At 33.4% G+C, this 11,536-nt stretch overlaps 1 protein-coding gene across 2 annotated transcripts in view; it reads left to right on the forward strand.

Moving 5' to 3' along the window:
• Window positions 1-2,511: 2,511 nt before the first annotated feature.
• The window catches only part of LOC137642431 (uncharacterized), a 226,697-nt gene continuing 217,672 nt past the window's right edge, over window positions 2,512-11,536 (forward strand). For both annotated transcript variants that reach the window (XM_068374980.1, XM_068374979.1), the window contains exon 1: window positions 2,512-2,704. The gene's annotated coding sequence lies outside the window, so the exon portion shown is untranslated. The remainder of the gene's footprint in view (window positions 2,705-11,536) is intronic.

Genomic DNA, 11,536 nt, shown 5'->3' on the forward strand with positions numbered 1-11,536 from the left:
GTCTGAAATGTGTCTGTGCGTGCTTCTTCTTCTATCATCATCATCATCATCATCATCATCATCTTCTCCTACGCCTATTGACACAAAGGGCCTCGGTTAGGTTTCGCCAGTCGTCTCCATGTTGAACTTTTAAATCAATACTTTTCCATTCATCATCTACTTCACACTTCGTACTCCTCAGCCATGTAGACCTGGGTCTTCCAGGTCTTCTATAGTCCATTTCTTTTAGCGAGTCATATTTGCACCGACTCGCAACGGTGCCCTTTGAGCTCGGAACAGTTTCCTGATCGCTGATTGGTTGGACCAGATAATTCTAACCAATCAGCAACCAGGAAATTTTTCGAGCTAAAAGGGCACCGTTGCCAGTCGGTGCAAATATGACTCGCTAAAAGAAATGGACTATAGTGTCTTGTTTAACCCAGTTAAAGGTTTATCTCCTTCTATATTGAGCTATTTATTAAAGAGGTGGGGGTGAGGGAGGCTTTAGAAAAAAAATGCAATACAAGAGTAATTGTCATATTTCTAATCAACCTGGTAAATAGTGAATGAATTCTCTGCGAGATGAGTTCCCTAATATTAGGTTCATCTTATAACTACTCAAAGGTTTATTTGTATTGTTTGTGTAGTAAATTGTATATATATATATATATATATGTGTGTGTGTGTGTGTGTGTGTATATATATATATATATATATATACATACTATAGTATACATATATATATATATATATATATACTGTAAGACAGAAAAAAGAGTAACATAAATATGAGAGTAAACAAAAGTAGAAGAAAAAAAATTGAAATGGGCAGAACATCTAATGGGAATAACAAATAATAAATGGACATCATAACAAAATGGGTCCCTGGAGATTGTAAACGAAGCAGGGGAAAGAAGAGAAGACTATGGGTTGACGAACTAGGAAAATTTGCTAGTATAGACGCATTGAAAGACCATGAACAGCCGCTAGTGGAAAGATGTCTGAGGCACTTATCCTGCAGTGGACTAGCAACAGCTGGTGATGATGATGATGATGATGAGGAGGAGGATGACTGTATATACTATATACAGCGTATGTGTGTGTTATGTATTAATAATGAAAATCATTCATTAATACTTATGAATAATTAAATGTCGAATAATTAAGCATTCAGAATTTCCTCGTATTAATAGGGCTATATTTCCTCAACACGAAATGCTTAGGAATAGAATTTTCTTTTTTTTTTATTAATTTTTTTTATTAATTTCTTTTTTATCAATTTTTTTTATTGATTTTTTCTATTAATTTTTTTATTAATTTATTTTATTATTTTTTTTCTTTTTTTTTTTTAAAGTTGCCTCCACCCTATATTTCCAACTCCACGCCTCCCCCTATCCCACCCCTTCCCAAATCAATGATTTCCCCGAGACTCATATTTCTAATAGAAAAAAAGAGAGCCTGGGGTCTAATCCTTCTCTAGTTGATTGGTTGTTCAAGAGTTACTTGGCGTCAGATATATCAGGGTCCGTGACGGGAAAAAGACGGGGAAGATTAAAGGAATCCAGAATCTGGCAGTTGATGGAACGAATCAACAGGTTCGCCTACGAGCAATCTGGGATTTGCTGAACCGTAATTTTGCTTATTATTGATATTTTTTTTTTCTTTTGTTAGTCCATATGATTTACTTGAGGGAAAACTTTATTAAATTACATCTTATTTTGGCTAATTATCTGGAACATCATTTATTGGCCCATTTTATATAATTCGGATAAACTATTCATGAGAAGTCAGTGTTAATTTATATACGACTGCCTTTAATGCCAGCCTTGTCTCACGATAAATAAACAGCCTTGTTTGCAAGCTCTTAAATGCTTTCTCGATCAATCTTCCTTCGGGATATTTGTTAGCATTCTAGTTTTATTTATCGAGAAACGTATGGCTCCAGAACTTTCAAGGTTAAGAGAATATGTCCTATTTATCTAACGTCACAGCAACTTGCTTCTTGGAGGTAAGTAAAATCCAGGAACTTATTTACGTCAGAAGTAGGAGACTTTTTCAACTTAATTAGGAATTAGGAAATCAGTGGTTGAATCAGCTGCATTATATGAATAAAATCGAAGGATTACTATTGTAAGATTACACTTGATAGATTGTTTTTATAACAAAGAGAAACGTAATTAGATCATAATAGATCAAAACAAATGTTTCCAAATATCTCAGATGGTAGACAGCAAAGGACTAGATTTATTTATACATACAAAGGTTTATAAAAAGTATAAGAAAAACACAGTACCACAGTAGCGTAATTCATTAAACAATAAACATAAGGGAGCATTTCAATATGCTATTTAAAACCAGCTGCGACAAAGGAAACTGGATAGGACCGATTTATCGTATTGTAACCTTTACATAAAAGGGGGAATCATAAGGCTACTTGGCAACTAATGGCCCGTCACTGTGACGTCATGAGACCTGCTAGTCACGTGACCTATCGTGCCTCTGCCCCAATGGAGACGGGGAGACTCGAACGCACTTTAGCAAGTTAGTGTTACTTCGTAAGTGGTGCTGTTAAGTAATCCTGGGGCCAGTCAGCCGGCGGGAGAGGATATTTAAGTGAAGTAAGAACTTGAAGTTTTGGGCGAAAAACAAATATCTATCAGCAGTGCTAAGGATAACTTCAAACTAACATTCCTCGTAGTACGCGAAACTTGAGCTGTTTTTCTCGGTAAGGAAAGATATTGAAATTATTTGAATTAGTGTTATAATTGCTGTTTGCAATTATTGCTATTACATATTGAATTATATCAATTGACATCGTTCTATGAATTATCAATATAAGAAGTAATTTTTAAAAATTAAGTACTGTATACGTGATAGGAAAAACAATAAAAATCGGAATGGAATATAGCGAGATTTTGTCGCTCGTGTCTTTGCTAAATTGACTTAAAGACAATATCATCCGGTTCATTTCCACTTTAATTATCTTGAGAGAGAGAGAGAGAGAGAGAGAGAGAGAGAGAGAGAGAGAGAGAGAGAGAATTTGGTCATGAATTGCTATAGAGTAAAGAAATTGTTAATTCATAGTGTACAGTTTCATATAAGTATAGTTATCTACAAGTAAAAAAAAACAGACATTAAAGTCCACACATTCACTGTATTTAATTACAAATTATTATATTTCTCTAGCTATCTACTTTAGATACTAAAGCACATGCATTTGCAGTGTATAACTCCAATGAATTTCTTTATATCGAAACTACAAAACATGGTATGTCTATAAATACTTAATAATGTTGTCCCACATGCTACGAAAATGATGTGTTTATCCAGCAAAACTGCTTGGTAATTTTGAAAGCGCACGCACACGTGTTCGCTTGCCTTCACAGTCAATTGAAGGGTCTCGAAGAAAAATTAGCAACTATTTGTCACTTTCGAGTTTGTTTGTTTTTGAGAAACTATGTTTATCAGTATACTAGTGATGGCATTCCAAACGCAAAACCTTCACTGTAAAGAGAGAAAAACGTAAATAAGTGAAATATATTATTATTATTATTATTATTATTATTATTATTATTATTATTATTATTATTATTATTATTATTATTTGTTATTGATGTTTTCATCATTCAAAACGCCTTCACACCAGGAGCCCTTAAACTGCCGATTCCATATATAAAAAATGTGATAATACTAACAGAACAAAATATAGTAAAATAACAGATTTACAGGAAATATCTTGATCACCATCGCGGAAAGATATCAAAGAAGAACCATTTGCTGCAGTTTATTACTCCTGACTCCATGTGAAGTGTAGTGAAAAAAGGGGAAAAACTGGAAAACTCAAAGAATAAACCAATATGAAAGACCTACGAAAGAAAAGTCTTTGAAACTTACAAGAGAATATAAAGCATTTCAGAAAGTCATACCAAAAAAATATCTACCTCATTTGGAAAACAAAGTAAGATTCTAAAAGGCCTACAAAAAGAAAAGAAAAATCACTCTGAAATGCCTATAAAAATAAAGCAGTTTTGAAAATATATGGTGTAGAATAAAAATGGTTCAAACACCCAGCTATGTTTCTAAAGCAATGCCTACAAAATAGTCGCTCTTGAAAGTCTACTAAATAGAATATATGATATAAAATAAAAAGGGAAAATCCAACTGTGCTTCCAGAGCAATAAAAAGGATGCTTCATCCGGAAAATAGTTGCAATCAAACCAGCTTAAGCAATTGCAGCATTTATTGCAAATGCAACCCGGATGGAAGACATGATATCTGGGTTGGGATGATGCCTGCATAATGATTAAACGTGATCTGCTTTTGTATGATATTAAATCGTTACGCCAGAGGATCGTGTCAGTAAAGCTGGGTTTACACGGTCGGACGGTTCGTCGAACCCGGGTGTCGAACCTGCTTTTCAAACGGTTCGAAGAGGTGGAGTCAGCCACAAATGCATGAGGTTTGTGGACAATGAAGTCCCGCCCACAAAAGTATGGTGAAAACAGACTTTCTTCGAACCGTTCGACAACCAAATACCCCGTTCACACGTTCGAACATCACTTCAAACACTTGTCTGTCGAACCGCGTTCGACGAACCGTTCGACCGTGAAAATCCGCCTTAATAGAATGACCACTTTATGTAGGTGTCGTTGTGGCCCAAGAACTTTGAGCTGGTGATTAGTTAGATACCGAAGATGAACTCTATATATTAAATCAATTCTAAAATGTTATTTTTTTCGGCAATATTTGGTTATAACGATCTCTCTCTCTCTCTCTCTCTCTCTCTCTCTCTCTCTCTCTCTCTCTCTATCTCTCTCTCTCTCTCTCTCCTGCAACGCGGAACTATCGGCTGACAACTAGGTGTAAAATTCACTGTTCAGGACTCAGATTATCAAAGCTACACACGCGCAATACACACACTCATATATATGTGTGTATATATATATATATATATATATACGTATACATATATATGTATATATATACACATATATATATATATATATTAATATATATATAATATATATATATATATATTTATTTATATATACAAATATATGTATACGTATATATATGAATATATATATATATATATATATACATATACACACCTATATATACATATACTAATATACATATATATATATATATATATATGTATAAACGGTATATATAAATACACTGTATATACTCACTTATGTAAATTATATAAACCTATGTGTGTGTGTATTTGAGATTCATAATTAAATTAAGGGGTCTCCGAGTCAATAAGAATTTGTATAGAAAGCTTAATTAGATAACAATTAAAACTTTCTTTCATTATCTTCATATATGGGAGCTTGAGGTACATACGCAGCGTTCTGTGCATTTATTGCCATAAAAGAAAACGTTCAGTATTGCATCAAATGTCAGGGTCTTGGACCTGTGTTATAACGCATGAAGAAATATGTCAATCTTTTATTGGAGTTATAAAATACTTGCCGTAAATTAATGAGTGACTAATGAATAATATTGCGTCACGTATGAAGAAGTGAAGATAACAACACTTTTCCTGTGGCCCTTTTTTAGTACGTGTTCGTGTTCTCTCTCTCTCTCTCTCTCTCTCTCTCTCTCTCTCTCTATATATATATATATATATATGTGTGTGTGTGTGTGTGTGTATCTTCCACTTAAGCCATATTAATCTAAAATAGTTCGAAAATCAAGAGAAAAGGCGTATATATATATATATATATATATCTATATATATATATATATATATATATGAAACATGCATATATATACGCCTTTTCTCCTGATGTTTGACCAATTTTAGATTAATATGCTTGAGTGGAAGACGAGACCCCTTACCGTTTAGCTTTCAGTATTTTTTCCATAAAAATTTGGGGATGAGTGTATAACCACAGAACGTACTACTTTTCCATCCTAATTCCCAGTTTTGCAGAGAGACCCTTGACAGGCTCCAATGAACAATAGCTCGTGTCTTACACAAGTACTGTTTATTCAGGAGACCAGGCTATTATAGTAAATATACCAACGAGCGTTGCTTTTTTTTTCTCCTCTATTATTGATATTAGGATTGTGGTGGTTGATGTGGTAACGTCCCTGACCGGGGTTCGAGTCCCTCTTCAGTTTCTTTGGTCGCTGCAATTTCACCATCCTTGTGAGCTAAGGGGGGGTCGGTGTTGGTTTGTGGGAGCCTTTAGGTCTATCTCTAGAGCATTGTCCTACTCAATAGGGCAATGTCACTGTCCCTTGCCCCTACCATTCATGAGCGGCCTTTTAACATTTTAAACCTTTCAAGACTATCAAACACGAAGTTAAGTGCCATATCGAGCAAAACAATGGGTGTGTTCTATTGAGAACGAATGGCTCAATGGAAGTAGAGTTTAACTAACCGAACTGGTTATCAATCATATGCGCTAAACAGGTTTGTTTTGCAATGAGTTTGAGAACTGGGAGCAAATCAGGAGTGTTCTATATATTGTCAGTGATGCGATACAAGTCAAATTGATTTAAGTAACCTTACAGTATATTTTGAGCAAGAACCATGTACACCGTTATGCAAAATGTGACAAAGTAGGTCCGACATGTTTATTGACTGATAGGAGAGTAGAAAGTGAGATTACTCTCTGTTCCTGGTAAGAAAAGTTGGTATTGACAATGATACCGTAAAAATAAGAAAAAATTATATGGGATGTTGCAATTCAGTTTGTTCTTATAAAGTGACCTGTTTTGAGAATAACTCGCACAAAGTTCATGTTATGTGAAAGATCATATAATGATGAGAAAAGTTTTCAAAAAATTTTAAATAAACCAAACAGCGTTGGAGTATGAAAATATAAAGATGAATGAAACCTGCTAACCCCTGAATTTTTGACTCCTAAAAAACAAATGCGGAATTGCAAACCATAGCGGAGAGATGTTCTCGACTGCAATGTCCTATGTACTGTATGACACTTATAATTCAATGTGTGATTCTCGACAGAAAATTTACTTTTGAGAACACATTAGGCCTGTGTACTCTTCAATTGCACGAAAATTGGTTTATTGAGAAAGTCTTTTAAGATTTTCGGTGATCAATCTATTCTAAAAGTATTTTAATTCTTTTATCCTACCTTGTTTCGAGTATTATTATCCTGTCTGGTTTTCAGCTGTTGATTCTCATATTAATTTGTTGGACAGGAACTTAGGGTCTATCAAATTTCTTATTCTTGATCTAGATATTAATCTCTGGCACCGTCGTTCAATTAGTTCGTTATGCATGTTGCATAAGATTTTTCATAATTCTGACCATTCAGATCTCCCTGGACAATTCTATCCTGTTCGTAATACTAGGCATGCAGTTAATTCCAAAAGTCAGGCCTTCTCCATCATGAGGCTCAATACTACCCAGTATTCTAGAAGTTCTATTCCATCTGTGACCATGTTATGGAATGAGCTTCCTAATCGGGTAGTTGAATCAGTGGAACTTCAAAAGTTCAAACTTGCAACAAATGTTTTTATATTGAACAGGCTGACAAGAGTCATTTTATAGTTTATCAATAAAATATCTGTTTTAATGCTGTTACTGTTTTTAAAATACTTCATTTTAATTGTTCATTACCTTATTTCCTTTCCTCACTGAGTAAATTTTCCCTGTTGGAGCCCTTGGGCTTATACCATCCTGCTTTTCCAACTAGGGTTGTAGCTCAGCTGGTAATTATATATACATAAATATATATATATATATATATATATATTTATATGTGTATATATATATTTATATGTGTATATATATATATATATATATACATATATATATATATATATATGTGTGTGTGTGTGTGTGTGTGTGTGTACTCTATGGGTATAGTCTTTCTCTTAGGCAATTTTCATTAAGTACTAAATGCATTTAATGAAAAAAAATATATATGTATGCACATACACACATCTATATATACATATATATATATATATATATATATACATATATATATATATATATATGTATATATATATACATGAATATATATATGTATATATGTATATATATATATATATATATATGTATATATATACAGTATATATATATATATATATATAAGAGAGAGAGAGAGAGAGAGAGAGAGAGAGAGAGAGAGAGAGAGAGAATAATAATTTTCTTTTCTGTTCGATCTTACTACATAATCAAAACAAATACTGTAATTCCTCTTTTTTATATACGACTTATACTACATAATCAATGAATTAATGATTTGAAGTTACATAATTAAATTGAGAGAGAGAGAGAGAGAGAGAGAGAGAGAGAGAGAGAGATTTTAATCAATTTATTGCGCCCATTGGCGGCAGACATTTGAGGACATAGAAACGAGAATATTTACATCTATATAGTGATTCAACTATACAGAGAGAGAGAGAGAGAGAGAGAGAGAGAGGAGAGAGAGAGAGAGAGAGAGGGGGGGGGGGCGGGGGCTTCGCGGTAATACAATTAAATCCCTTAGTTCATGACCATTTCATTTGAACACGAATGGAGAAGGACAAAGGGTGGAACCAAACTGGAATAATCAAGTATTCATTTTCACCTTGGTCTCTGGGCGTACACACTGTCTAAATGAGTTTCCCCTTAGGTGAAATTATCATTTTTACTCGGAATGTTCGTACCTTTATTCTAATGGGGGCAAAATTGGCCATTAACTTGACTAGGAAGCTTACTCAAAATAGAATTATGGATATTGTTATCATCTATATGTGGCATTATTCGAATGAAAGTCGTATTATTTGCCTTGAAAGTTTCCTCAGTATAGAAGGTCTTCAAAGAAAAATATGAGAAAATAAGATGTAAATTAGATTAAGATGAATTTGCTTTTGTATGACATTATATCATTACGACCGAGGATCCTGTTAGTAATAGAATGGCCAACGTACTGTATGTAACTGTATGAAATAGGCAATCAATAAAATAGATATTCATAAAGAGAAATTGTGCCCAAGAGTACCTTGATTATCGTACAATGGCTATGGCACTGAGCTTGGTTGGGGAATACTGTTATTGGGACAGAACCCTGCTACAACTGACTGCCTAAACTAAAGAGAAAAGTATTAATAGGATATTACGTGCCCCCATCTTCCAGCATTGATATGAAAATAAAATGTGCAGTACAGAGACCTCTTTAAAACGCGCGAATTCAATAGAAATCTAATAAAAAGAATAGGGCACCTTAAATTCGAATATTGGAATAAAGTAAGAAAGAATTAGACTTAACAGGGGGCTTGTGGTCTGACTTTCCTTTTAGTAACAGAGTCTATTCAGTAACAAAATCTGATACGTAATAAAATCTGATGAGTAACAAAATATGTTGTCAGAGATTGTATTAACAATTCTGACGCATAACAAAAACTGTCAAGGAACCAAATATACCGATTAACAAAAATATTTCAATGAAGTACAGTCATTCATATAAGTTAATGGATGTCCGGGTGTTTGAGAGACATTCCTATTTCACTCCTTTCTGGACGACAGGTGCCTGGGAGCGGGGAAACCTGTTAAATACTCAACTACCTATTTCACGCTCCCAGACACCTGTCGTTCAGAAAGGGGTAAAATGGAAATTTCTCTCAAACACCCGGACATCCAGCAACTTATATAAGTCAGTGTACCTGATGAGTACACAACTGTAATAAGTTGAGGCCTGTAAAGTTGATGACTGTTAAGATAAGGTCTGTTCAGCTGTAATCTGTTAAGATATTAAGTTTACTATATTGATAATTTTGGATTGAGCCCACGATGAGCCTCCGTCAGTGGAAAGAAAACTGAAATATTTACTCGGCCTAATTATGGGAAAACAATACAGAATCGCCTCTGAAGTAATGGAGGGTTATAGGGGTAAATCAATAAGAATTTCCTTTTTTTGTATAATGGTAGCTCGTGATCCTGGTCGTTGTAACGCCAGATACTCCGCAATCGATCAATCAATCACTTTGCATAGTTATAACTATGTTTCTATAAATCGTGTCCATATAATAATAATAATAATAATAATAATAATAATAATAATAATAATAATAATAATAATTACCCTCGCATAGGAGTCGCATAATAAGCAGAAAAACGATGTAGTACGAGCAAGTCAAATTCATTCATTCTGTTACGTGTCTTTCATAATGCTCTCTACTTATCATATAGGAAATCCTGTTTACCTTTTTGAGTTGACCTCAAAAGAGCTGATAAGGGGAGCTGTGTTAAAAGGAATGCAAAAATGAAAACAGATCGCTTACACTTTCTCAGATCTATTAACACAGTGATTTATTATCTTATGTAATGCAGATAAGGATACGGTTTCAGCATCCAATTGAACGCATTGACTAAGATATATATATATATATATATATATGTATATATATTATATCATATATATATGTATGTTTATATATATATATATATATCTATATATATATATATATATATATATATATTATATATGTCTTATAATTGATAAATTAAAAAGAGGTCTTTATTGGCAATAATTAATTTAGCTGCCCTAAAAATGAAGAAATTAAAATATAGTTTGCCTAAAGTTCCTTGATTTAACATATTCCTGTCTTATCTATTTTTACACTCAAGTGCATATATACATTTATATTTGTATATATTTTTATACATAAGGTCATATATATATTAACATTTATAAAAACAAACCACAAGGAAGTGAAATAATAGGGGACATGAATAGTTTCAATGCCAATGACTGTAATCTCAAATCACGGAGTCTCTTAGTAACCATGAATAATGATACTGAGTAAATAACAGTCAAGTAAAACTATAAAACACACAATAAAAGAAATATTTTAAACATTTCCAAAAGATTTGGTTGACTGATACGTCCAAGGGCTTCGCTCACAAATTCCAAAATCCTACAGGAACCCGAGGGACATTTTGCATGGCCACTACCTCAGGCGGGAGTTAAAAACAGACCAGGGGGCCCTTCTTACGGGGCCTCGGGCTCTAAAGCCCACAGGCAACCTCGAAAGACAAAGAAATAACAGTACCTATCAGTCAAAGGGACATTTTAAACATTAATATTTACACATGTATAGCTTCCTGTTTCTGTTGTCCATGACTCTGGTAACATTAAGTTTCCTTGAAGAGTTATTTTTTTTCCTTCTGGTTTGGGCTGGAAACAGACATTTGGTTGCACATTCCAATACGCCCATGTACTTAATTAAGAAGCCTTACCACCTGTTCACCTGTTGGTTAATTATCTTCCTCAATAGTTAATGGGGATCTGAGATTAAAGGCTCCTGCATATTTTGAAAAGCGCAGAACTTGCTTTTCCTATATCCAATGGAATTGATGGATTTCTCATTTATTCTTTTCGTTTTTTGATAATAACATTTTAGAATAATATTTTCTACTCAAATTTTGAAAGTTGAATAAATTTACTTATACTAACATTTATTCTTCTCGATTTTTTGCTGATAGTTATATAATAATATTCTCAACTTAAATCTAAAGAGTTCAATAAATTTAGCTATACTAATTTTTTATTTTTCAATTTCACAGATCAATTGACTGATT

Source organism: Palaemon carinicauda, chromosome 6, assembly GCF_036898095.1.
Source record: "Palaemon carinicauda isolate YSFRI2023 chromosome 6, ASM3689809v2, whole genome shotgun sequence".
Classification (NCBI taxonomy): domain Eukaryota; kingdom Metazoa; phylum Arthropoda; class Malacostraca; order Decapoda; family Palaemonidae; genus Palaemon; species Palaemon carinicauda.